General features: G+C 45.3%; 1 protein-coding gene and 1 non-coding gene across 2 annotated transcripts in view; both read left to right on the top strand.

Moving 5' to 3' along the window:
* LOC126109440 (uncharacterized) overlaps positions 1-25,628 on the top strand; it is an 841,290-nt gene that overhangs the window by 199,479 nt on the left and 616,183 nt on the right. The window lies entirely within an intron of this gene.
* Trnas-cga (transfer RNA serine (anticodon CGA)) lies at positions 11,465-11,539 on the top strand. The gene has a single exon. It is a non-coding gene; the product is annotated as a tRNA-Ser (tRNA).

Raw genomic sequence — 25,628 nt, 5'->3', positions numbered from 1 at the left:
TTGACACCCATCTGGGCTACCTTGCTGTTCACACCCAGGTAGGCCACCTCGCTGTTGTCACCCAGGTAGGCCACCTCGCTGTTGTCACCCAGGTAGGCCACCTCGCTGTTGTCACCCAGGTAGGCCACCTGGCTGTTGTCACCCAGGTAGGCCACCTGGCTGTTGTCACCCAGGTAGGCCACCTGGCTGTTGTCACCCAGGTAGGCCACCTGGCTGTTGTCACCCAGGTAGGCCACCTGGCTGTTGTCACCCAGGTAGGCTACCTTGCTGTTCACAGCCACGTAGGCCACCTGGCTTTTGTCGCCCAGGTAGGCCACCTGGCTTTTGTCACCCAGGTAGGCCACCTGGCTTTTGTCACCCAGGTAGGCCACCTGGCTGTTGTCACCCAAGTAGGCCACTTGGCTGTTGTCCCCAGGTAGGCTACCTGGCTGTTGACACCCAGGGAGGCTACCTGGCTGTTGACACCCAGGGAGGCTACCTTGCTGTTCACAGCCAGGTAGGCTACCTTGCTGTTCACAGCCAGGTAGGCTACCTTGCTGTTCACAGCCAGGTAGGCTACCTTGCTGTTGACACCCAGGGAGGCTACCTTGCTGTTCACAGCCAGGTGGGCTACCTTGCTGTTGGCACCCAGGTATGCTACCTTGCTGCTGACACCCAGGTAGGCTACCTTGCTGCTGACACCCAGGTAGGCTACCTTGCTGCTGACACCCAGGTAGGCTACCTTGCTGCTGACACCCAGGTAGGCTACCTTGCTGCTGACACCCAGGTAGGCTACCTTGCTGCTGACATCCATATGGGCTACCTTGCTGTTGACACCCATCTGGGCTACCTTGCTGTTCACACCCAGGTAGGCCACCTCGCTGTTGTCACCCAGGTAGGCCACCTCGCTGTTGTCACCCAGGTAGGCCACCTCGCTGTTGTCACCCAGGTAGGCCACCTGGCTGTTGTCACCCAGGTAGGCCACCTGGCTGTTGTCACCCAGGTAGGCCACCTGGCTGTTGTCACCCGGTAGGCCACCTCGCTGTTGTCACCCAGGTAGGCCACCTCGCTGTTGTCACCCAGGTAGGCCACCTCGCTGTTGTCACCCAGGTAGGCTACCTTGCTGTTCACAGCCACGTAGGCCACCTGGCTTTTGTCGCCCAGGTAGGCCACCTGGCTTTTGTCACCCAGGTAGGCCACCTGGCTGTTGTCACCCAGGTAGGCCACCTCGCTGTTGTCACCCAGGTAGGCCACCTGGCTGTTGTCACCCAGGTAGGCCACCTGGCTGTTGTCACCCAGGTAGGCCACCTCACTGTTGTCACCCAGGTAGGCTACCTTGCTGTTCACAGCCACGTAGGCCACCTGGCTTTTGTCGCCCAGGTAGGCCACCTGGCTTTTGTCACCCATGTAGGCCACCTGGCTGTTGTCACCCAGGTAGGCCACCTGGCTGTTGTCACCCAGGTAGGCCACCTGGCTGTTGTCACCCAAGTAGGCCACTTGGCTGTTGTCCCCAGGTAGGCTACCTGGCTGTTGACACCCAGGGAGGCTACCTTGCTGTTCACAGCCAGGTAGGCTACCTTGCTGTTCACAGCCAGGTTGCTGTTAACACCGAGGTAGGCCAACAGCTCTTGATATCCAGCTGCCAACACTGAAGTATGGTATCTGGCTATTAACACCCAGCTATGCCACCTGGATTTTCACACCTAGATATCCTACCCAAACAGTGATATTCTGGTGTGCTACCTGGATGTTAACACCTGGGTAGGCCATACCCAGCTGTCGATACCCAGGTCTGCTACACCACTGTTGACAGTCAGGTATGCTACCTGGCTGGTGACACCCAGGTAGGCAATCCAGCTGTTCACACTCAAGTAGACAACCTGACTGTTCATACCCTTGTATTCTACCTAGGTAGGCTACCTGGCTGTTGACTACCTGCTAGGTCCCCAGGTATGCTACCTAGCTGTTGACAGTCAGCTGTACTACCTGGCTGTTAAAATCCAGATATTCTGAAACTTCCTGACATATTAAAACTGGACCTTCCTGGCAGACTAAAACTTTGTGCCAGACCGAGACTCGATCTCGGGACCTTTGCCTTTCACGGGCAAGTCCTCTACCGACCTACCCAAGCATGACTCACTCTCCTTCCTCACAGCTCAAATTCCGCCAATACCTCGTCTCCTACCTTCCAAACTTCACAGAAGCTCTCCTGTGAATTTTGCAGATCTAGCACTCCTGCTCTTGCCCGCGAAAGGCAAAGATCCCAAGTTCGAGTCTCGGTCGGGCGCACAGTTTTAATCTGCCAGGAAGTTTCATATCAGTACACACTTCGCTGCAGAGTGAAAATCTCATTCTGGATCCAGGTGTGCAATCTGAATGTTGATACTCAGGTATGCTACCTGGCTGTTGATACACAAATGTGCTATCTGGCTAAGCTACACATGTAGGCTACCCCAGCTGTTACCTGGCTGTTAACATCCAGGAATGCTATCTGGTCATTGATACCAAAGTATGCTACCTCGCTATTGACACACAGCACCTCGTCGTCGATGCTGACATATGCTACCTGCTCCTGACAATGTTATGCCACGTGGCTGTTAACACCAAACTAGCCCACCTGGCTATTGACATAAAGATATGCTACCTGCCGATTGATACCCAGATATGCTACCCAGCTGTTCACGCCCAGTTGTGGCACCTGGGTTTCTATATCCAGGTAGGCCGCGGGCCACCTCATATCTGGCAGTGCTTACTGACGACACTCAGGTATTTCACCTGGCTGTTGACACCCATATATGTTGTTGTTGTGGTCTTCATTCCTGAGACTGGTTTGATGCAGCTCTCCATGCTACTCTATCCTGTGCAAGCTTCTTCATCTCCCAGTGCCTACTGCAACCTACATCCTTCTGAATCTGCTTAGTGTATTCATCTCTTGGTCTCCCCCTACGATTTTTACCCTCCACGCTGCCCTCCAATACTAAATTGGTGATCCCTTGATGCCTCAGAACATGTCCTACCAACCGATCCCTTCTTCTGGTCAAGTTGTGCCACAAACTTCTCTTCTCCCCAATCCTATTCAATACTTCCTCATTAGTTATGTGATCTACCCATCTAATCTTCAGCATTCTTCTGTAGCACCACATTTCGAAAGCTTCTATTCTCTTCTTGTCCAAACTATTTACCGTCCATGTTTCACTTCCATACATGGCTACACTCCATACAAATACTTTCAGAAACGACTTCCTGACACTTAAATCTATACTCGATGTTAACAAATTTGTCTTCTTCAGAAACGTTTTCCTTGCCATTGCCAGTCTACATTTTATACCCTCTCTACTTCGACCATCATCAGTTATTTTCCTCCCCAAATAGCAAAACTCCTTTACTGCTTTAAGTGTCTCATTTCCTAATCTAATTCCCTCAGTATCACCCGACTTAATTCGACTACATTCCATTATCCTCGTTTTGCTTTTGTTGATGTTCATCTTATATCCTTCTTTCAAGACACTGTCCATTCCGTTCAACTGCTCTTCCAAGTCCTTTGCTGACTCTGACAGAATTACAATGTCATCGGCGAACCTCAAAGTTTTTATTTCTTCTCCATATAGGACACCCATTTTTGACATCCAGTAGGTCACCTGGATCTTGAACCCAGATGCCCAGGTATATTACCCAGCTACAGTCCTCACGCATACTCACTGCTTACTTTATTTCGTAAATTCGGATGTAGTGTACACTACTGTAGATGTGTTCTGCTATATGTTGAAGTAACATTAAAATACCACAAAATTGTCGCACTGTACTCCAGCGAAGTGAACATTGACCCATCGGATGGTGTGAACACCACAGTACTGTGCAAGGGATGGCGTTGTTGGATTTGTTATTCCCATGGCTTACCTAACCTAAGTCGTAAACTGACCAAATCACAATGAACCTCCCTGCCAGTTAACACCGATGTACACGGTCCAACTGCGGTTCATGCGATCGCTCACTTCTCCACTTTCCATGTTAGTTCAGCTACTCTACACACTACTATAGATGTTTATGTCAACCGTGTAGTGCTATTTTTTTTAGTGAAAGACAGTAATGTATAGTTATTTTAATTAATGTCGCAGTGAGAAGTAACAGTAAGAGAAAAATACTTTCCCACCGTTTCTTACTCCAGCGAGGCGAGGGGTGCGACGTACACGATTGTGCATTCGTAGCTCCAAGGTTTCAGAACACAACTGCCCAGAAATTACAAGGCATGTAGAAAACAGATGCATTTCGGTGGTTAGAGCTTCTCTTCGAGTTTTTATATCACATTACAGCTGCTCAATATGAGTTTTGGATAGATGTATCATCAGTTTCGGCGATTACTTTTTTACCATCCGCCTCTCATTTGACTGTCCCTTATATGTAACCGTCCACAGCTCGTGGTCTCGCGGTAGCGTTCTTGCTTCCCGAGCACGAGGTCCCGGGTTCGATTCCCGGATGGGTCAGGGATTTTTCCTGCCTCGATATGACTGGGTGTTGTTGTGTCGCCCTCATCATCATCATCATTCATCCCCCATTACGGTCGGAGGAAGGCAATGGCAAACCACCTCCGCTTGGACCTTGCCTAGTACGGCGGTGCGTGTCTCCCGCATTGTCCCCTACGCTCGCTCAAGGAGTATGGGACCTCATCATCATACATGTAACTGAGCGAAGTGGCGGAGCGGTTAGCACACTGGACTCGCATTCGGGAGGACGACGGTTCAATCCCGCGTCCGGCCATCCTGATACAGGTTTTTCGTGATTTCCCTAAATCTCTTCGGGTAAATTCCGGGGTAGTTCCTTTGAAAGTCCACGGTCGACTTCCTTCTCCATCCTTCCCTATTCCGATGAGACCGATGACCTTGCTGTTTGGTCCCTTACCTCAAATCAGCAAACCAACCAACCATGTACCTACAGTACATAAATCTTTCTCGTGACATTCCCTATCTATTGATGAAAATCCTACCAAAATTGCTGCCGTAGTTTCTGAGATTAGCATTCACATACAAACAGAACGTGCCGGGGACTTCGATTTAGTAACATAGGTTTCAAGGTTTTAAAGTGTATCCAAATGGAGTCCTTGAGGAACATAATGACAGATATCACGACTTTGCTCTGTGCGTACTACACTATGTCACCATTTTTTTTAAACGAGAAGTAATAGCCGTTTTATTACTAACTACATTACAATATTCTCTACGACAACCATCAAAAGTTTTCCCCTTTTGGCGTATGCGAAACTCCGAGCAGGTGCTACATTTTATCACATAAACAGCTGACCTTGGATATTTATTGCGAAATGCTCAGTCTTTAATGGAATAGGAACAAACCTCAATATTCAGTACAGTAAGAAGTACACTCTCAGACGCCCTTCTAGTAATTCGCTGAATATAGTTGTAGGTGTAAAATTTCCTTACGTGCGCTCAAGTAAAACCTGTTTATACTCGTGCTTGCATGATCATCTTCTGAAAATTGCTTTACTTGTTGTTATGCAGTATGATGTGCGGCTTCATCAAGTAAAGCGTTTATTGCTTAGGAGCGTAACAGTTAGGAGCATGCTAGCTTTTTATATCTGGAGACTTAGCTGTCTAACGTCCTAGAGTGTTTTACGTCACTGCTTTTCCACTGTGCTTACTGCATGCAATCACTATATCACAGGCATCAATTATAGAGGAGCAGGACATCTGGTTGTTGTCTGGAGTTAGCTTCGCCCCTAAGAACATCACTAAAAGAGACACATCCTGTTAAAAAGTACTATGGGTTTTGTACACGTGTTTCATAGGATCTTTGGGAGGGGGGGGCCCTCTTTGAAGAAGTAAAAAAAAAGTAAAAAAAATTGTTTTTTTTTTCTCAAGTAAAATCAAAAGTGAGGTTAAATTTGATGTATGGATTTATTTGTTACCCCTTTGTCTTTAAGATTTAATCATTTGTGTGTCCGCTGCTGTAGGCTCTGCACTGGTCTACCCGACGGAAGGCCCTAGTCACACATTTGCATTTTACCAGGGGAAGGTCCTCTAGCGGCCGGCACATTAATCATCGCCGGGAATTCCCTGTTGGGCGTGTTCAAATGGCTCTGAGCACTATGGGACTTAACATCTGTGGTCATCAGTCCCCTAGAACTTAGAACTACTTAAACCTAACTAACCTAAGGACATCACACACATCCATGCCCGAGGCAGGATTCGAACCTGCGACCGTAGCAGTCGCGCGGTTCCGGACTGAGCGCCTAGAACCGCTATACCACCCCGGCCGGCTGTTGGGCCTGTAACAAAATGCATTTCGTTTAAGTCAGTTTCAATACGTTTTCTATCAGCATATGTAGGATAACTGAAAAATATTAAGTTCTTTATCAAATGATAACGTGTTGAAACTAACGTCATTTTTTTCGCCCACAAAAGCGTGCACCAAAAATAGACTTACGTGGGTATAAACTAGTCCGTACGCTGGCAGAGAATGCAATTTAGAATCCCGGGACCAAATTCCGATCAAAAGCGTAGTTGTCAACTTGACGTTTCCCACCGATTTGAAAACAACGATTTCGAGAAAATCTCGTGTAAGAGTAGTGTTACATTTTTTGTAGGTAAGTTAAATTAATTCTAGTCAGCGGTCGTTGGGCCATATGGCAGTCTTGCGGGCATCTTTGGCGGCTTCCGTCTCTGTGTTCTGCTAGCTCGATACGCTTTCCGTTCGCTTTTGCGCAGAAGTTGTAAAAGCCTGGTCCGGTCTCACGTCCGAGAACGTTCATAATTTCCATGACGCCTGTTGGACCGTCGTTACATATCGACCATTTTGTTCCCGCTGTGAGTGGTTTTCGAAGACACTTTCACAAATTGCCTTGTTACTAGATATGGGAGTTTCTGGTGGAATTAGTACGAACTTGCAGTAAAGAGAACATCCCGGAGAACATTTTAAGCCAAAAAAGAAAAAATGAATTTTTGAAATTTTCAAAAAGGACTAATCCTTTAGTAAATTGTATTGATGTCTCCCTCTTAATAAATTGCATTCGATGTGTGGAATGAACTTAGTGTAAAGGTTTGACGAGAGAAATCCAACGGTATTTCCCTTGGTCACAGTTCAAATGATACTTGTTAATATGTATATAAAGAAAAGAGATATCCTCTGCTGTTTCTTTCGGTTTTGTTCTGTACTCTACCTTATTGCTGAGTGTCTGTTTCAGTAAATTTTGATGCGGTGGCGCTGCGAAATGACTCCTTAGTTAACAGTTAAGTAGGTACGTGTCCGAACAGTAAAAAAAAAAAAAAAAAAAAAGTGTTCAAATGTGTGTGAAATTTTATGGGACTTAACTGCTAAGGTCATCAGCCCCTAAGCTTACACACTACTTAACCTAAATTATCCTAAGGACAAACACACACACCCATGCCCGAGGGAGGACTCGAACCTCCGCCGGGACCAGCCGCACAGTCCATGACTGCAGCGCCCTGGACCGCTCGGCTTCCGAACAGTCGATGAGTTGTCTAAACGCCCACAGGTGCAGAAATCCAGCGGATTCAGGTCTGGTCTTGGCGAATCGTCAGAGAGCCATTCTGCGTTTTGTTAAACAAACAAAAGTGCGAGGTCATCCGCATGGGTACTAAAAGAAATCCGATAAATTTTGGCAATGCGAAAAAACGCACAAATCTAAGGGCTGTCAATTAGACTAAATACCTAGCAATTACAATTACGAGCAACTTAAACTGGAAAGACTACATAGATAATATTGTGGGGAAGGCGAAACAAAGACCGCGCTTTTTTGGCAAAACACTTAGATGATGCGACAAACCCTCGAAAGAGACAGCCTACATTACGCTTGTCGGTCCTCAGCTGGAATATTGCTGCGCTGTGTGGGATCCTTAGCAGGCAGGATTGACGGAGGACATCGAAAAAGTGCAAAGAAAGGCAGCTCGTTTCGTGTTATCGCGCAATATGAGTGAGAGTGTCACTGATATGATACGCGAGTTGGGGTGGCAGTCACTGAAACACAGGCGGTTTTCTTTGCGACGAGATCTATTTACGAAATTTCAGCCGCCAACTTTCTCTTCCGAATGCCAAAATATTTTGTTGACAACCACCTACGTAGGGAGAAATGATCATCATAATAAAATAAGAGAAATCAGAGGTCGAACAGAAAGATTTAGGTGTTCGCTTTTCCCACGCACCATTCGAGAGTGGTATGATAGAGAAGTAGTATGAAAATGGTTCGATGAACCCTATGCCAGGCACTTGAGTGTTAATTGCGGAGTAATCATGCAGATGTAGATTATGTGAAGATTCGTGTTGATAAGACAGAGTATCGTGACCCGTAACGTTCTTCTTCTTTTTTTTTTTTTTCGGAATCGAATTCTTCGTGTTTGTACATTTCAGTCAAGTCGCGTCGGCAAGCATCAAGGAGTCTTTGTTGCTGTTCAGGAGTCAAGGTGTGGGGCACATACTTCGCACGCACATTTTTCATCTTCAAAACATTATGGAGAATGCGATGTTGCAGTGCCTTTACGAGGGCTTTCAGTAAATAATGTAATACACTTATTTCATCGCCCAATTTCGGTTGCAAAAGGAACTTTGTGTCTGTGCTGTTCTCATCATATCATCATCATAGTGGCGAGATTGGAACTCGAAACATGACGGACTTGTACGGGCTCTGATACCTCGATGTTGAGCGCCTAACAAACTATTATCCTCATTATCACTGTCCGTCTCAATAGCTGAGTGGTCACCGTGACGGATTGCCGTCCTACGGGCCCGGGTTCGATTCCCGGCTGGGTCGGGGATATTCTCCGCTCAGGGACTGGGTGTTGTTTTGTCTTCATCATCATTCCATCCCCATCCGGCGCGCATGTCGCCCAATGTGGCGTCGAATGTACACTACTGGCCATTAAAATTGGCTACACCACGAAGATGACGTGCTACAGACGCGAAATTTAACCGACAGGAAGAAGATGCTGTGATATGCAAATGGTAGCATTTCAGAGCATTGGTTCAAATGGGTCAAATGGCTCTGAGCATTATGGGACTCAACGTCTGCGGTCATCAGTCCCCTAGAACTTAGAACTACTTAAACCTAACTAACCTAAGGACTTCACACACATCCATGTCCGAGAGAGGATTCGAACCTGCGACCGTAGCGGACGCGCGGTTCCAGACTGTAGCGCCTAGAACCGCTCGGCCACCCTGGCCGGCTTCAGAGCACTCACACAAGGTTGGCGCTGGTGGCGACACCTACAACGTGCTGACCTGAGGAAAGTTTCCAACAGATTTCTCATACACAAACAGCAGTTGACCGGCGTTGCGTAGTGAAACGTTGTTGTGATGCCTCGTTTAAGGAGGAGAAATGCGTACCATCACGTTTCGGACTTTGATAAAGGTCGGATTGTAGCCTATCGCGATTGCGATTTATCGTATCGCGACACTGCTGCTCGCGTTGTTCGAGATCCAATGACTGTCAGCAGAATATGGAATCGGTGGGTTCAGGAGGGCAATACGGAACGCCGTGCTGGATCCCAACGGCCTCGTATCACTAGCAGTCGAGATGACAGGCATCTTATCCGCACGGCTGTAACGGATCGTGTAGCCACGTCTCGATCCCTGAGTCAACAGTTGGGGACGTTTGCAAAACAACAACCATCTGCACGAACAGTTCGACGACGTTTGCAGCAGCATGGACTATCAGCTCGGAGACCGTGGCTCCGGTTACCCTTGACGCTGCATCACAGACAGGAGCGCCTGCGATGGTGTACGCATTGACGGACCTGGGTGCACGAATGGCAAAACGTCATTTTTTCGGAGGAATCCAGGTTGTGTTTACAGCATCACGAAGGTCGCATCCGTGTTTGGCGACATCGCGGTGAACGCACATTGGAAGCGTGTATTCGCCATCGCGATACTGCCGTATCAGCTGGCGCGATGGTATGGGTGCCATTGGTTACACGTCTCGGTCACATCTTGTTCGCATTGACAGAACTTTGAACAGTGGACGTTACACTTCAGATGTGTTACGACTCGTGGCGCCACCCTTCATTCGATCCCTGCGAAACCCTACATTTCAGCAGGATAATGCACGACCGCATGTTGCAGGTTCTGTACGGGCCTTTCTGGATACAGAAAATGTTTGACTTCCGCTCTGGCCAGCACATTCTCCAGATCTCTCATCAATTGAAAACGTCTGGTCAATGGTGGCCGAGAAACTGGCTCATCACAATACGCCAGTCACTACTCTTAATGAACTGTGGTATCGTGTTGAAGCTGCATGGGCAGCTGTACCTGTACACGCCATCCAAGCTCTGTTTGACTCAATGCCCAGGCGCATCAAAGCCGTTATTACGGCCAGAGGTGTTTGTTGTGTTTTCTCAGGATGTTTGCACCCAAATTGCGTGAAAATGTAGTCACATGTCATTTCTAGTATAATATATTTGTCGACAGAATACCCCTTTATCATCTGCATTTCTTCGTGGTGTACCAGTGTTTGCTCAGATAGAAGAAAACAATTATATGCCTTCACTGTGAATTGTCCTTCTGCCTTCTCCTCTGTACCGCACGGGAGCGCAGACCAGTAACCCCTTTTGTCCCTCTCCCACCTATCTCGGGACACGACAATACAGGTACTTTCAGTAAGCCGTCTCATTGAACGGAGATTGTGTTGAGAAATAGGATTTTCTAGCGAAAAGATTGGGAATTACTGAATAAAACCTACCTGCTTGCGGAAATAAATGTGTTCCATTACTTGTCTAACGCTCCTCGTCAAATGTCGAAAATATACCTAATGGGTATACGAGTGCAGGTTTACGACATACGGAAGTTCGGGTCTGGACGTGAGGTCGTGGTCGTGTAACCCAATAGCAAGACGGCCGCTCGCCATAAACGGGCTATGCGAGTTCGAGTCCTGGTCAATTTCATTGTCGTCGTTCCATTCTACAGCTGATGGTTGGGCACATCCGCAAGAGCGAATACATTTCATGTGTTATGGAGAACATCCTGGACCCTTGAATGAGATTTTCACTCTGCAGCGGAGTGTGCGCCGATATGAAACTTCCTGGCAGATTAAAACTGTTTGCCGGACCGAGACTCGAACGCGGGACTTTTGCCTTTCGCGGGCAAGTGCTCTACCAACTGAGCTACCCAGGCTGTGACTAAGCCATGTCTCCGCAGTATCCTTTCTTTCAGGAGTGCTAGTGCTGCAAGGTTTGCAGGAGAGCTTCTGTAAACTTTGGATTAAAATGGTTCAAATGGCTCTGAGCACTATGAGACTCAACTGCAGAGGTCATTAGTCCCCTAGAACTTAGAACTAGTTAAACCTAACTAACCTAAGGACATCAGAAACGTCCATGCCCGAGGCAGGATTCGAACCTGCGACCGTAGCGGTCTTGCAGTTCCAGACTGCAGCGCCTGTAACCGCACGGCCACTTCGGCCGGCAAACTTTGGAAGGTAGGAGACGAGGTACTGGCAGAAGTAAAGCTGTGAGGAAGGGGCGTGAGTCGTGCTTGGGTAGCTCAGTTGGTAGAGCACTTGCCCGCGAAAGGCAAAGGTCCCGAGTTCGAGTCTCGGTCCGGCGCACAGTTTTTATCTGCCAGGAAGTTTCATATCAGCGCACACTCCGCTGCAGAGTGAAAATCTCATTCTGGAAACATCCCCCAGGCTGTGGCTAAGCCATATCTCCGCAATATCCGTTCTTTCAGGAATGCTAGTCCTACAAGGTTCGCAGGAGAGTTTCTGTAAAGTTTGGAAGGTAGGAGACAAGGTACTGGTGAAGTAAAGCGGTGAGGACGGGGCGTGAGTGGTGCTTGGGTAGCTCAGTTGGTAGACCACTTGCCGGCGAAAGGCAAAGGTCCCGAGTTCGAATCTGGGTCCGGCAAACAGTTTTAATCTGCCAGGAAGTTTGATCGTGGACACTTGATTTAGAGATGATAGTTGCGATTAGTGTCTCAACAGTGTTGACACATCACGGGCGCACGCCCACTACTTAACAGTGCCTGCTCGCAGCTGACTATTCGAATGCAGATCTGTCCATCTGTTGTTTAGACTCGCTAGTTCAAAATTCCAGCCTTGTTACTGTGCTGATGTTGGCTGTACACCAGGCATAAAATCAGTCTCGCAACTTTTTGGACTGGCGCTATAGGTTACTACATTTTTTTCTGAACTTGACAGTACCTCAGTGATTAAAGCAGGTTATACTCTGGCAAAGGATTTTCCCTTTGATCTTTACCGCCCGCTTACGATATCAGGAAAATGTCGACGCTTCAGGCCGCAGGCGTTTGCCAGCTAGACGTGCTTTGTGCGGCGCGGTTCTCCAGCCTGCCTTTTTCCCTGGGCTTTCCTCACAGCGCTCGTACAACACACGACCCGCTTTGATCTCTGCCACAGACTCTCGCAGCGCCGCGAAAGCTTGTTCCGCAAGACCCGACTTTCGCAACTTGTTCCGCGCCACACTGCGGGGGAATTCCGTCCTCTTCGTCTCAGCGTTGCCTTCTGCGTGTGAGAGCTAGTTCAGACATGCGCCAGCCAGATATGGAATTAACTCTGCAGCGATATACCAACCACCGAGACGTTTTGAGCAGTCTCCATAAAAGTATCCGTGTGTCTTGTTCCTGGCCGATCGTTCTAGGCGCTTCAGTCCGGAACCGCGCGACTGCTACGGTCGCAGGTTCGAATCCTGCCTCGGGCATGGATGTGTGTGATGTCCTTAGGTTAGTTAGGTTTAAGTAGTTCTAACTTCTGGGGGACTGATGACCTCAGATGTCAAGTCCCATAGTGCTCAGAGCCATGTGAACCGTTTGTCTTGTTTCGCGTGACGCAACACTAACTTGAAGCGAGGATGAATTTTCACTCTGCAGCGGGGTGTGCGCTCATCTCAAACTTCAAGGCAGATTAAAACTGTGTGCCGGGCCGAGACTCGAATCTGAGACCTTTGGCGAGTGCTCTACCGACTGAGCTTTTAAAGCAAGCTGGGAAATATACGGTGCTTGCGGAAGTAAAGCTGTGAGGGCGGGTTGTGAGTTGTGGTTGGGTAGCTCTGTCTATCTCGCTCCCCGAGCACGATTCCCGGCGGGGTCAAGGATTTTCACCTGCCTCGCGGTGACTGGGTGTTGTCGTGTTGTCTTCATCATCATCATCATCATCATCATAATTCATCCCCCATTACGGTCGGAGGAAGGCAATGGCAAAACACCTCCGCCAGGACCTTGCCTAGTACGGCGATGCGGGTCTCCCGCATCGTCCCCTACGCTCTGTCAAGGACTATGGGACTTCATCATCATCGTGAGCTCTGTCGGTAGAGCACTTGAACGAGAAAGCAAAGGTACCGGCTTCGAGACGCGGTTCACCAGTGTTTCAGGACTTAAGTTGTCCATCATGAAAAAATCCGGTAGTTACTGCTCTGTTATGTGGAGAATACAAATGACAACAAGTTAAGAAAGATATTGAATGAAGAGGCGAGCGAGAGGGAGAACGTGAAATAATGAAACGGCAGGAGTACAACATTAAGCGTTGCCTCAGGGAGGATCATACGTTCGAGCTGTAAACGCTACTGAACGCCTAGAAAGGTCGTACTTTCCGAGTTGCAGGTTGACTATCTGATGGTTTGCAGGGGTAAGAAAAAATTGATTTTCAGTATTTCATATAATTACGGACCGTCTTTAAAAACTTAAAATGCTGTCGTAATATAGTGATTAGACATTGTCGTATGTTAGGGGTTTGGCGCAGTTAGCCAAATATTACAGTTTTATGGTACTTTATTTGTACATTTCCCTCGTTGTATGATAGTATATTGTGATACGTATTGCTGTATTATGTTGAAAGACACACTGCTCACTAGGTGTATACAGGGTGAGTCACCTAACATTACCGCTGGATATATTTCGTAAACCACATCAAATACTGACGAATCGATTCCACAGACCGAACGTGAGGAGAGAAGAGACTGGAACAGCACATTACGTCCACATGCTAACACCTTTTTATTGGTCTTCTTCACTGACGCACATGTACATTACCATGAGGGGTGAGGTACGCGTTCGACGGGCGTTTCATAGGACGTGGAGGACGCATAAATTGGCCAGCCCGTTCTCCTGATCTTACACCTCTGGACTTCTTTCTGTGGGGTACGTTAAAGGAGAATGTGTACCGTGATGTGCCTACAACCCCAGAGGATATGAAACAACGTATAGTGGCAGCCTGCGGCGACATTACACCAGATGTACTGCGGCGTGTACGACATTCATTACGCAGAGATTGCAATTGTGTGCAGCAAATGATGGCCACCACTTTGAACATCTATTGGCCTGGCATGTCGGTTCACACACTATTCCACTCCGTAATTGAAAACGGAAAAATCATGTGTACGTGTACCTCACCCCTCATGGTAATGTACATGTGCGTCAGTGAAAAAGACCAATAAAAAGGTGTTAGCATGTGGACGTAATGTGTTGTTCCAGTCTCTTCTGTACCTAAGGTCCATCACCGTTCCCTTTGGATCCCTACGTAATTCGGTGCTCTCCGATACACACGATCGAACAGCGGAGGAGTGGTACTCAAGTGTCAACTTTAGGTTACAATATCTCCGGATGTAATTAACATTTTACAATGCAACAAACGCCACTGATTACATATTTGTTTATATGTTCAGATGTGCTAACAAAACTAACGGGGTTCCATTTAAAAAAAAGTATGTTTATGTTAAAAAACATACTTCCGTGCACTTTTTTATGATCCACCCTCCGTCGCAATGGAATCCCTGATGCGCTGATGCAGCCCTGGAGAATGGCGTATTGTATGACAGCCGTCCACAATACGAGCACGAAGAGTCTGTACATTTGGTACCAGGGTTGCGTAGACAAGAGCTTTCAAATGCCCACATAAATGAAAGTCAAGAGGGTTGAGGTCAGGAGAGCATGGAGGCCATGGAATTGGTACGCCTCTACCAATCCATCGTTCACCGAATCTGTTGTTGAGAAGCGTACGAACACTTGGACTGAAATGTGCAGGAGTTCCATTGCGCATGAGCCACATGTTGTGTCGTACTTGTAAAGGCACATGTTCTAGCAGCACAGGTAGAGTATCCCGTATGAAATTATGATAACGTGCTCCATTGAGCGTAGGTGGAAGAACATGGGGCCCAATCAAGACATCACCTACAATGCCTCCCTAAACGTTCACAGAAAATCTGTGTTGATGACGTGATTGGACAATTGCGTGCGGATTCTCGTCAGCCCACACATGTTGATTGTGAAAATTTACTGTTTGATCACGTTGGAATGAAGCCTCATCCGTAAAGAGAACATTTCCACTGAAATGAGGATTGACACATTGTCGGATGAGCCATTCGCAGAAGTGTATCCGTGGAGGCCAATCAGCTGCTGATAGTGCCTCCTGCACACGCTGTACATGGTACGGAAACAACTGGTTCTCCCGTAGCAGTCTCCATACAGTGACTTGGTCAACGTTACCTTGTACAGCAGCAACTTCTCTGTCGCTGACATTAGGATTATTGTCAACTGCACGAAGAATTGCCTCGTCCATTGCAGGTGTCCTCGTCGTTCTAGGTCGTCCCCAGTCGCGAGTCGTAGGCTGGAATATTCCGTGCTCCCTAAGACACCGATCAATTGCTTCGAACGTCTTCCTGTCGGGACACCTTCGTTCTGGAAATCTGTCTCGATACAAACGTACCGCGCCACGGCTATTTCCCCGTGCTAATCCATTCATCAAATGGGCATCTGCCAACTCCGCATTTGTAAACATTGCACTGACTGCAAAACCACGTCCGTGATGAACACTAACCTGCTGATGCTACATACTGATGTGCTTGATGCTAGTAGTGTAGAGCAATGAGTCGCATGTCGACACAAGCACCGAAGTCAACATTACCTTCCTTCAATTGGGCCAACTGGAGGTGAATCGAGAAAGTACAGTACATACTGACGAAACTAAAATGAGCTCTAACATGGAAATTAAGCGTTTCCGGACACGTGTCCATATAACATCTTTTCTTTCTTTGTGTGTGAGGAATGTTTCCTGTAAGTTTGGCCGTACCTTTTTGTAACACCCTGTATTGTGAATAGCAACGGTCCTACGACACTCGCCTGCGGCACACCCGAAATCACTCTTACTTTGTTTTATACATAGGAGTTCGATCCGTTAGAGTTTGTAATAGGGGAGAGGAGAGGGGTGTGTTATTGGTTCGTATGTAAATGAGTCGCAGTCCGTATAAGTAGTAGTCCACTACGGACGACGTTTTGTTACGTACGACATCGGCGTGGAGGCCGTCTGAGTCGGTGGGAGAGCGGCCTCGTGTTCGTGTCGAGCTGAAGGCTTGTTTAGGCGCGGCCGCCCTCTTTCATCTCGCAGCTGCGGTCTGTTGCCCAGGGCAGGCGCAGACGCCGCAGCCAAGTGTTTCTCAGACTGCTCCGCTCTTTGAGAAGCCTAAGTGCCCCTGTCCCGCTAAAGGCCTGTGCCTGCTACATCGGAGCAGCGCTATCTGGCGTACAGGCGAAACGACGAGGGTTCTCCAAATCTTCCTTCATAATGTGCATCGTTTGCCGTCTTGAAAGCTAAAGCTGTCCTGTGTTTCACACTAGCTACCGCGAGTTTTCTTCGTAACCTTTTGTGTTGCTGTGGCCTTCACACTGAAGACAAGTTTGACACAGCTCTCGATGTTATTTTTTCCTGTACAAGCCACTTCATCTCAGCATAACTATTTCAACGTACTATCATTTGAACCTGTTTACTGTAGCTCAAGCTTCCCGCGCCCGGGTTCGATTCCCGGCGGGGTCAGGATTTTCTCTGCCTCGTGATGAGTGGGTGTTGTGTGATGTCCTTAGGTTAGTTAGCTTTAAGTAGTTCTAAGTTCTAGGGGACTGATGACCATAGATGTTAAATCCCATAGTGCTCAGAGCCATTTGAAACATTTTGTAGTTCAACCTTTGGTCTCCATCTCCATTGTTTATCACTCACGCTTCCCACTAGTACCCAACTGACAATTCCTTGATACCTCAGGATCTGGCGTATCAAAAGAGTTTCCTCTAGTATCATATTTCAAAAACTATTTTGCATTTCTTGTTCAAATGTGTGTGAAATGTTACGGGGCTTAGCTGCTAAGGTCATCAGTCCCTAAGCTTACACACTACTTAACCTAAATCATCCTAAGGACTAACACACACACCCATGCCCGGGGGAGGACTCGCACAGTCCATGACTGCAGTGCCTTAGACCGCTCGGCTAATCCCGCGCGGGAAGTTTGCATTTCTTGTGCAACTTCTCATCGTCCACCCTTCCCTTCCGTAAAAGGGTACAGTCCTAACAAAAACCTTAAGAAAAACTACCTATCGCCTAAATTTACATTCGAAGTCAACAAATGTCTCTATTTCAGAGGTGTTTTTACTTGCTGTCGTTAGTGTAGTTTGTATACTCTCTGTTTCGATCATCGTCAGTTAATTTTCCGCCCATATAGAAAAACTGATCTAATACCACTTACATTGCTCAACTCTTGTCTTAATTTTGTTCATATTCGTCGTAGAACATCTTCAAGACTCCGTTCACTTGCTGTATTAAGACCTTTGACGCCACAGACAGAATTACGATCTCATTGGCGAACCAAAAAGTTTTTATTTCTTCTAATTGAAGTATAATTTCCTTTACAAATTTCTCATTCGTTTTCTTTTCTGGTTAAACTCGATACAGTGACCCACCATCACTGTAATAATACGTGGGATATTCAATAGATTATGCAACACAGGTTTTTCTAGGCCAGTTTCGGTTGAAAAAATGCGGAAGTTGTTGTGAGACAGTGGAATATTTCCTCTTCAGCCCCAACAGTTTCATGAAGTCCCAATAGGTGGCGGAATTATACGTAGTCTCCAGGATGGCGTCTGGAGCGGAGGTGCGTTCCAAGCAGCTTTCTCTTGCTGGTCAATCAGAGCATTGCAGATATTCATAGTCGCCTGCAGACTGTCTACGGAGATCTGGCAGTGAACAAAAGCACAGCGAGTCTTTGGGCGAGGCGTTTGTCATCATCACAGGAAGGTAGCGCAAACATGTCAGATTTCCACCCTACAGGCCAGATCTGGCATCTCCGACTTCCATCAATTTGGCCTAGTGAAGGATGCGGCAAGCAATATGTGGATGATGGGGAGGTTATTGATGCAGAAAGACGCTGGCTCTGACGTCGAGCAGTAGTGTGGTACAGTGCAGGCATACACGACCTGCCACTAAGGTGGCGTATGGTCGTTGCATTGAAGAGAACCAAGATTATGTTGAAAAATAGAATTTTGCAGCAGAAAGAGTGAGAATAATGTAGTGTATTGAAACCGTGAGTAAAAGAACCTGCTATCAGAAAAGAAATGTTACATTAATTACGCCCCACGCAATAATAATAATAATAATAATAATAATAATAATAAGGCCCGGGAAAAGAATAGGCCTCCGGTATGTTCTGCCAGTCGTAAAAGGCGACGAAAAGAACAAACCACTAATAGGGCTAACCCCCCTTTTAGTGTGATTAGGACAGAACTAAAGAAGCCTCGGACAAGCGCCGTCATGGTCGGGGACGACGCTTGAACCCTATGCCCGCCCACAATGGTAACGACACTGCTAGCCAACTGGAAAATGATTTAAATCCAAATAGAGGTGTTTTGCAGGATATGCTTCCTGCAACCACCCTAGAAGGAAAACAAAGACAGAGGATGAGATGGTCAGATGAAGTCAATCGACACCTCATGTTCTGTTATTACCAAGCAACAAACCTAGGAACCAACACAACTGGATACAGATCACAAGTATACACAACATTTATTACTAGATACCCGGAATTAAAATTTTTAACAGAACAACGACTAGCTGATCAGATCCGTGTAATAATCAAAAATAACAGGATACCCCAGTCAGAATTAGATAACATCAAACAACAAGTACAACAAATACTGGAACAAAATAATGTGCAATCAGAAGAAGAAGAAAACACAGTAATGGACTCAAACATCCCAGAGCAAACAAACAAAGACCAACACGCATCAATTAAACAATCAGAGGAAAACGAAATCTTAAGACAGCCACCAGAACAAGCACAAATAGAACACGAAGAGACACATGTGTTAGATATAGAAGAGAAATTTCAGCTGACATATATAGAATACAAAGACACAAATACAGACATTAGACCATTCCTGCATAGACCGCCAAATAACCCACAAGTCGAAACAACAATAAAAACTATCAACACAATCATACACAACAAAATAAATGAAAACACAACTATGGAAGAGTTACAACTACTGGTTTATATAGGAGCACTCACTACACTAAATATACACACTAGGCAGAGATCAGAACAAACCAACACACAGAAGAAACGCACAAAACCAGCATGGCAACACAGGTTACAGATCAGAATAGAAAAACTGAGAAAAGATATCGGACATCTAACACAATTTATAAGAAATGAAATATCAGACAAAAAACGAAAAAGGTTAGGTAAAATCCCACAACAAGAAGCAATAGAGCAATTAGATGAAAAAAAGCAGAAATTGCAAGCATTGGCCAAACGACTTAGAAGATACAAAAAAAGTGAAAATAGAAGGAAACAAAACCAAACATTCAACACAAACCAAAAGAGATTTTACCAAACAATGGATAACACACACATTAAAATAGACAATCCACCAAACATAACAGACATGGAACACTTCTGGAGCAGCGTATGGTCAAACCCGGTACAACATAACAGGCATGCACGGTGGATACAAGCAGAAACAGACACATACAAGATGACTCCACAAATGCCTGAAGTGATAATTTTGCAACATGAAGTCACCCGAGCAATTAATTCTACACACAATTGGAAAGCCCCTGGAAATGATAAAATAGCAAATTACTGGCTAAAGAAGTTCACCTCAACACATTCACATCTAACTAAATTATTTAACAGTTACATTGCAGACCCATACACATTCCCTGATACACTTGCACATGGAATAACCTATCTGAAACCTAAAGATCAAGCAGACACAGCAAACCCAGCTAAATATCGCCTCATAACATGCCTACCAACAATATACAAAATATTAACTTCAGTCATCACACAGAAATTAATGACACATACAACACAGAACAAAATTATAAATGAAGAACAAAAAGGCTGCTGCAAAGGAGCACGAGGATGTAAAGAGCAACTGATAATAGATACAGAGGTGACATATCAAGCGAAAACTAAACAAAGGTCCCTACACTACGCATACATTGATTACCAAAAAGCCTTTGATAGTGTACCCCACTCATGGTTACTACAGATTTTGGAAATATACAAAGTAGATCCTAAATTGATACAGTTTCTAAACACAGTAATGAAAAACTGGAAAACCACACTTAATATCCAAACAAATTCTGATAACATCACATCACAGCCAATACAGATTAAGCGTGGAATATACCAAGGAGACTCATTAAGTCCTTTCTGGTTCTGTCTTGCTCTGAACCCACTATCCAACATGCTAAATAATACAAATTATGGATACAATATTACTGGAACATACCCACACAAAATCACACATTTGCTATACATGGATGATCTAAAACTACTGGCAGCAACAAATCAACAACTCAACCAATTACTAAAGATAACAGAAGTATTCAGCAATGATATAAATATGGCTTTTGGAACAGACAAATGTAAGAAAAATAGCATAGTCAAGGGCAAACACACTAAACAAGAAGATTACATATTGGATAACCACAGCGACTGCATAGAAGTGATGGAAAAAACAGATGCCTATAAATACCTAGGATACAGACAAAAAATAGGAATAGATAATACAAATATTAAAGAAGAACTAAAAGAAAAATATAGACAAAGACTAACAAAAATACTGAAAACAGAATTGACAGCAAGAAACAAGACAAAAGCTATAAATACTTATGCTATACCAGTATTGACCTACTCATTTGGAGTAGTGAAATGGAGTGACACAGACCTAGAAGCACTCAATACACTTACACGATCACAATGCCACAAATATAGAATACATCACATACATTCAGCAACAGAAAGATTCACATTAAGCAGAAAGGAAGGAGGAAGGGGATTCATCGACATAAAAAACCTACATTATGGACAGGTAGACAATTTAAGAAAATTCTTTCTAGAACGAGCAGAAACTAGCAAAATACACAAAGCAATCACTCATATAAATACATCGGCTACACCACTGCAATTTCATAACCACTTCTACGACCCTTTAGATCACATAACATCAACAGATACGAAGAAAGTAAATTGGAAAAAGAATACATGGCAAGCACCCGTATCATCTAACACAGCCACACATCGATCAAGACGCATCCAACACATGGCTAAGAAAAGGCAATATATACAGTGAGACGGAAGGATTCATGATTGCAATAGAGGATCAAACAATAAACACCAGATATTACAGCAAGCATATTATTAAAGATCCCAACACCACAACAGATAAATGCAGACTTTGCAAACAACAAATAGAAACAGTAGATCACATCACAAGTGGATGTACAATACTAGCAAATACAGAATACCCCAGAAGACATGACAATGTAGCAAAAATAATACATCAACGACTTGCCTTACGACATAAACTTATAAAACAACACGTTCCCACATACAAGTATGCACCACAAAATGTACTGGAGAATGATGAATACAAATTATACTGGAACAGAACCATTATAACAGACAAAACACCACCACATAACAAACCTGACATCATACTCACCAATAAAAAGAAGAAATTAACACAACTAATCGAAATATCCATACCCAATACAACAAATATACAAAAGAAAACAGGAGAAGAAATTGAAAAATACATCCAACTGGCATCAGGATAAAGTTGACATTATACCAATTATACTATCAACTACAGGAGTCATACAACACAATATCCACCAGTACATCAACGCAATACAGCTACATCCAAACTTATATATACAGCTACAGAAATCCGTAATTATTGATACATGTTCAATCACCCGAAAGTTCCTAAATTCAATATAACAAATACCGTACAGTTAAAAGGAAGTCACGGTTGGTCAAGGTCCGCGTCAGTTTCCATTTTTAACCAGACATAACGTCTGAGAAAGGAAAGAAATAATAATAATGATGATCATAATAATAATAGTAATTATCTCAGGGTAGGCCTTCAACTCAAACAGAAATTTAAGATGATCATCCCGTCACTAACAGATGCCCCTCGGACTTCCTTTTCTTAAAAAAATATATTTTATTATAGTCGACTGTCGTATTTTTTTCGTCCTCATTCCATTTAAGAACAGCTTAGGATCTGTAGAAGTGCCAACGTAAGCAGTCACTTTCAGCTGACAGTCGCAACGTGCACAACTCCTGCACTTCACTAGTATGCTTCTCACACCTTTGCACATACCTCACATTTCCACTACTGTCCTTAAATCCGTAATACTCTTGCTCTGATGTAATAGCAATTCTTTTCACGTATGGTGGAAGTTATGTCGAGTTATGCTACTTGGCAGTGATATGTCATCCGAATCTTACTAGTCGTTAACTGTTATACACGAGTGTGTTTATGAATACGGTGACCTATTGAACAACACCTTTTACGTGCAGCATGTAAGATAAAAGACCTCCTTCTATAGATTCAGATTCTCGATCATGTTAGCACTTACGATCAGTGTTCATTCTGGTTCTACGAGGGTTGGGACTTTAATAGTGGCAACTATTTATTTACACCTCGTACAAAAGTAGATACGTTTTTCAAAGTTTTACTGACCATCAAAGTAGTCACCAGCATTGTGTATAACCCGTTGCAAGCGGTATGGATACTCTTAGCAGTAACAGTTGTGTTGACAGTGTGTGCGGCGCGGTCTATTGGCCGACGAGTTTGTAGCAGTTCTGAAGCGAATGCCGTGAAGTGTTTCCTTCAGTTTAGAAATGGAGTTGAGCTCTCGAGGGCTTAAGTCAGGGGAGCGCAGAAGGTGGTATAGTACTTAGCAGCCCCATCAGTCAAACAAATCAGTAACAGCTTGCACTGTACGTGCTTGAGCATTGTCCTGTAAAACGATTGTCAGGTCCTGCAGAATGTGTCACCACTTCTGTCTCTATGCTGTTCATTTTTGGAACACAACCTACGACCAGCTTAGAGACAGAAGTGATGACACTTTCTGCAGGACCTGACAATTATTTTGCAGGACATTGCTCAAACACGTACAGTGCAAGCTGTTACTGATTTGTTTGTTTGATGGGGCTGCTAAGTGCTATACCCCCTACTGCACTCCCCTGACTTAAGCCCTCGAGAGCTCAACTCCATTTCTAAACAGAAGGAAACACTTCAGGAAACACTTCACGGCATTCGCTTCAGAACTGATACAAATTCGTCGGGCAATGGACCGTGCCACTCGAACTGCCAACACAACTGGCACTGCTAAGAGTATCCTACGACTTCCACATCGCTGGCAACGCGTTATACACAATGCTAGTGACTACTATGAAGGTCAGTAAAACTTTGAAACACGTATCTACTTTGTACGAGGTGTAAACAAATAGTTGCCACTATTAAAGTTCCAGCCATCGTATATTTGTGGAATCCGCTATCAGTATCAACACGTTTCTGTTACCAATATGACCAGGATCAGGAGTGAATACAAGAGACACAATGTGTCATGTCAGAATTAGCACCTGAACGGCAAACTTTTCAATATTTCTCCACGGAATAATAATATACTACTTTCAAACATTTATTTCCTTTGTGGCTTCTTGTTTCTGTGCGAGGTAACCGCAGTTTTTTTTACTTTACAACTCCGCTTCAGTGCGTAGTTTGTGTGCTTTAAATGTTGGCACGTAGACCGTTCGTTTGCTTTTAAGCTAGATCACATTACCGGCTTTCGCGCACGCGAGGATAAGAGAAGCACCGTAATTTTTCTAGCTCCTGTGCTAACACTGCACGATATGTTTTCGTAAAGTATGTTATTTGTAAGTCGAACCGTGTAATTTGCTGTTCATATTTCAAGAAATCTTTTCTTTCTGACGTATTATTTCGTTCCAACTGAATTGTAATGCTGTAATGTGGCGACACGGGAAGCTACTTCGCATGCGGCGACGTCTGCAACGAGGCTCGCATTCCAGCGGTTCATGGTGTACTAGGCAAGTAACGGTTTGTACTTTTCAAGACAACACGGTAAGTCATTCGTTTCCTTCAATTTCCACTAATTTGTCGCTGTTTCTTTTTTAATACAGATTTTGTGAAGTAGGCACTCGTCATTGGATGCTTGCTGAGCTGGTTCATTCTGACGTCGGGCTAACACACAAGTGGAATGCTTTCACAGAGGCGAATAGAGGGTGTCTGTTCCTAAGCCTTGAGTTGTTACTTATGCAGACGGTAGGGGAATCTTGAACAGTCTGCCTGAGAACAACTGGTAGTAGACGAATATATGAATCCGTTCGATATCTATTGTCAGCCTTCTTGAGGACTCCAGTGGAAAAATATCCTTCACGTATGCACCACACTTCATTAAGTAGTAGCCGTGACTCTGTCACTCTGTTGTTTGAACAGAGAGCGAGCAAGATTCTAGGCAGACTCCAAGCAACAACTTACGTCTTTATTTGTAATGTCACTAGATAGTACACTACTGGCCATTAAATTTACTACGCCACGAAGATGACGTGCTACAGACGCGAAATTTAACCGAAAGGAACAAGAAGCAGTGATATGCAAATTATTAGCTTTTCAGAGCATTCACACAAGGTTGGCGCCGGTGGCGACTTCTACAACGTGCTGACATGACGAAAGTTTCCAACCGATTTATCATACACAAATAGCAGATGACCGGTGTTGCCTGGTGAAACGTTGTTGTGATGCCTCGTGTAAGGAGGTCGGATTGTAGCCTATCGCGATTGCGGTTTATCGTATCGCGACATTGCTGCTCGCGTTGGTCGAGATCCAATGACTGTTAGCAGAATATGGAATCTGTGGGTTCAGGAGGATAATACGGAACGCTGTGCTGGATCCCAACGGCCTCGTATCACTAGCAGTCGAGATGACAGGCATCTTATCCGCATGGCTGCAACGGATCGTGCAGCCACGTCTCGATCCCTGAGTCAACAGATGCAAACGTTTGCAACACAACAACCATCTGCACGAACAGTTCGACGATGTTTGTAGCAGCATGGACTATCAGCTCGGAGACCGTGGCTGCGGTTACCCTTGGTGCTGCATCACAGAGAGGAACGCCTGCAATGGTGTACTCAACGACGAACCTGTGTGCACGAATGGCAAAACGTCATTTTTTCGGATGGATCCTGGTTCTGTGTACAGCATCATGATGGTCCCATCCGTGTTTGGCGACATCGCGGTGAAAGCACATTGGAAGCCTGTATTCGTCATCGTCATACTGGCGTATCACCCGGTGTGATGGTATGGGGTGCCATTTGTTACACGTCTCGGTCACCTCTTGTTCGCATTGACGGAACTTTGAACAGTGGACGTTACATTTCAGATGTGTTACGACCCGTGGCTCTACCCTTCATTCGATCCCTGCGAAACCCTACATTTCAGCAGGATAATGCACGACCGCATGTTGCAGGTCCTGTACGGGCCTTTGTAGAAAATGTTCGACTGCTGCCCCGGCCAGCACAATCTCCAGATCTCTCACCAAT

This window comes from Schistocerca cancellata, chromosome 12, assembly GCF_023864275.1.
Source record: "Schistocerca cancellata isolate TAMUIC-IGC-003103 chromosome 12, iqSchCanc2.1, whole genome shotgun sequence".
NCBI lineage: Eukaryota > Metazoa > Arthropoda > Insecta > Orthoptera > Acrididae > Schistocerca > Schistocerca cancellata.
This window is presented reverse-complemented; position numbering and strand designations above follow the sequence as displayed.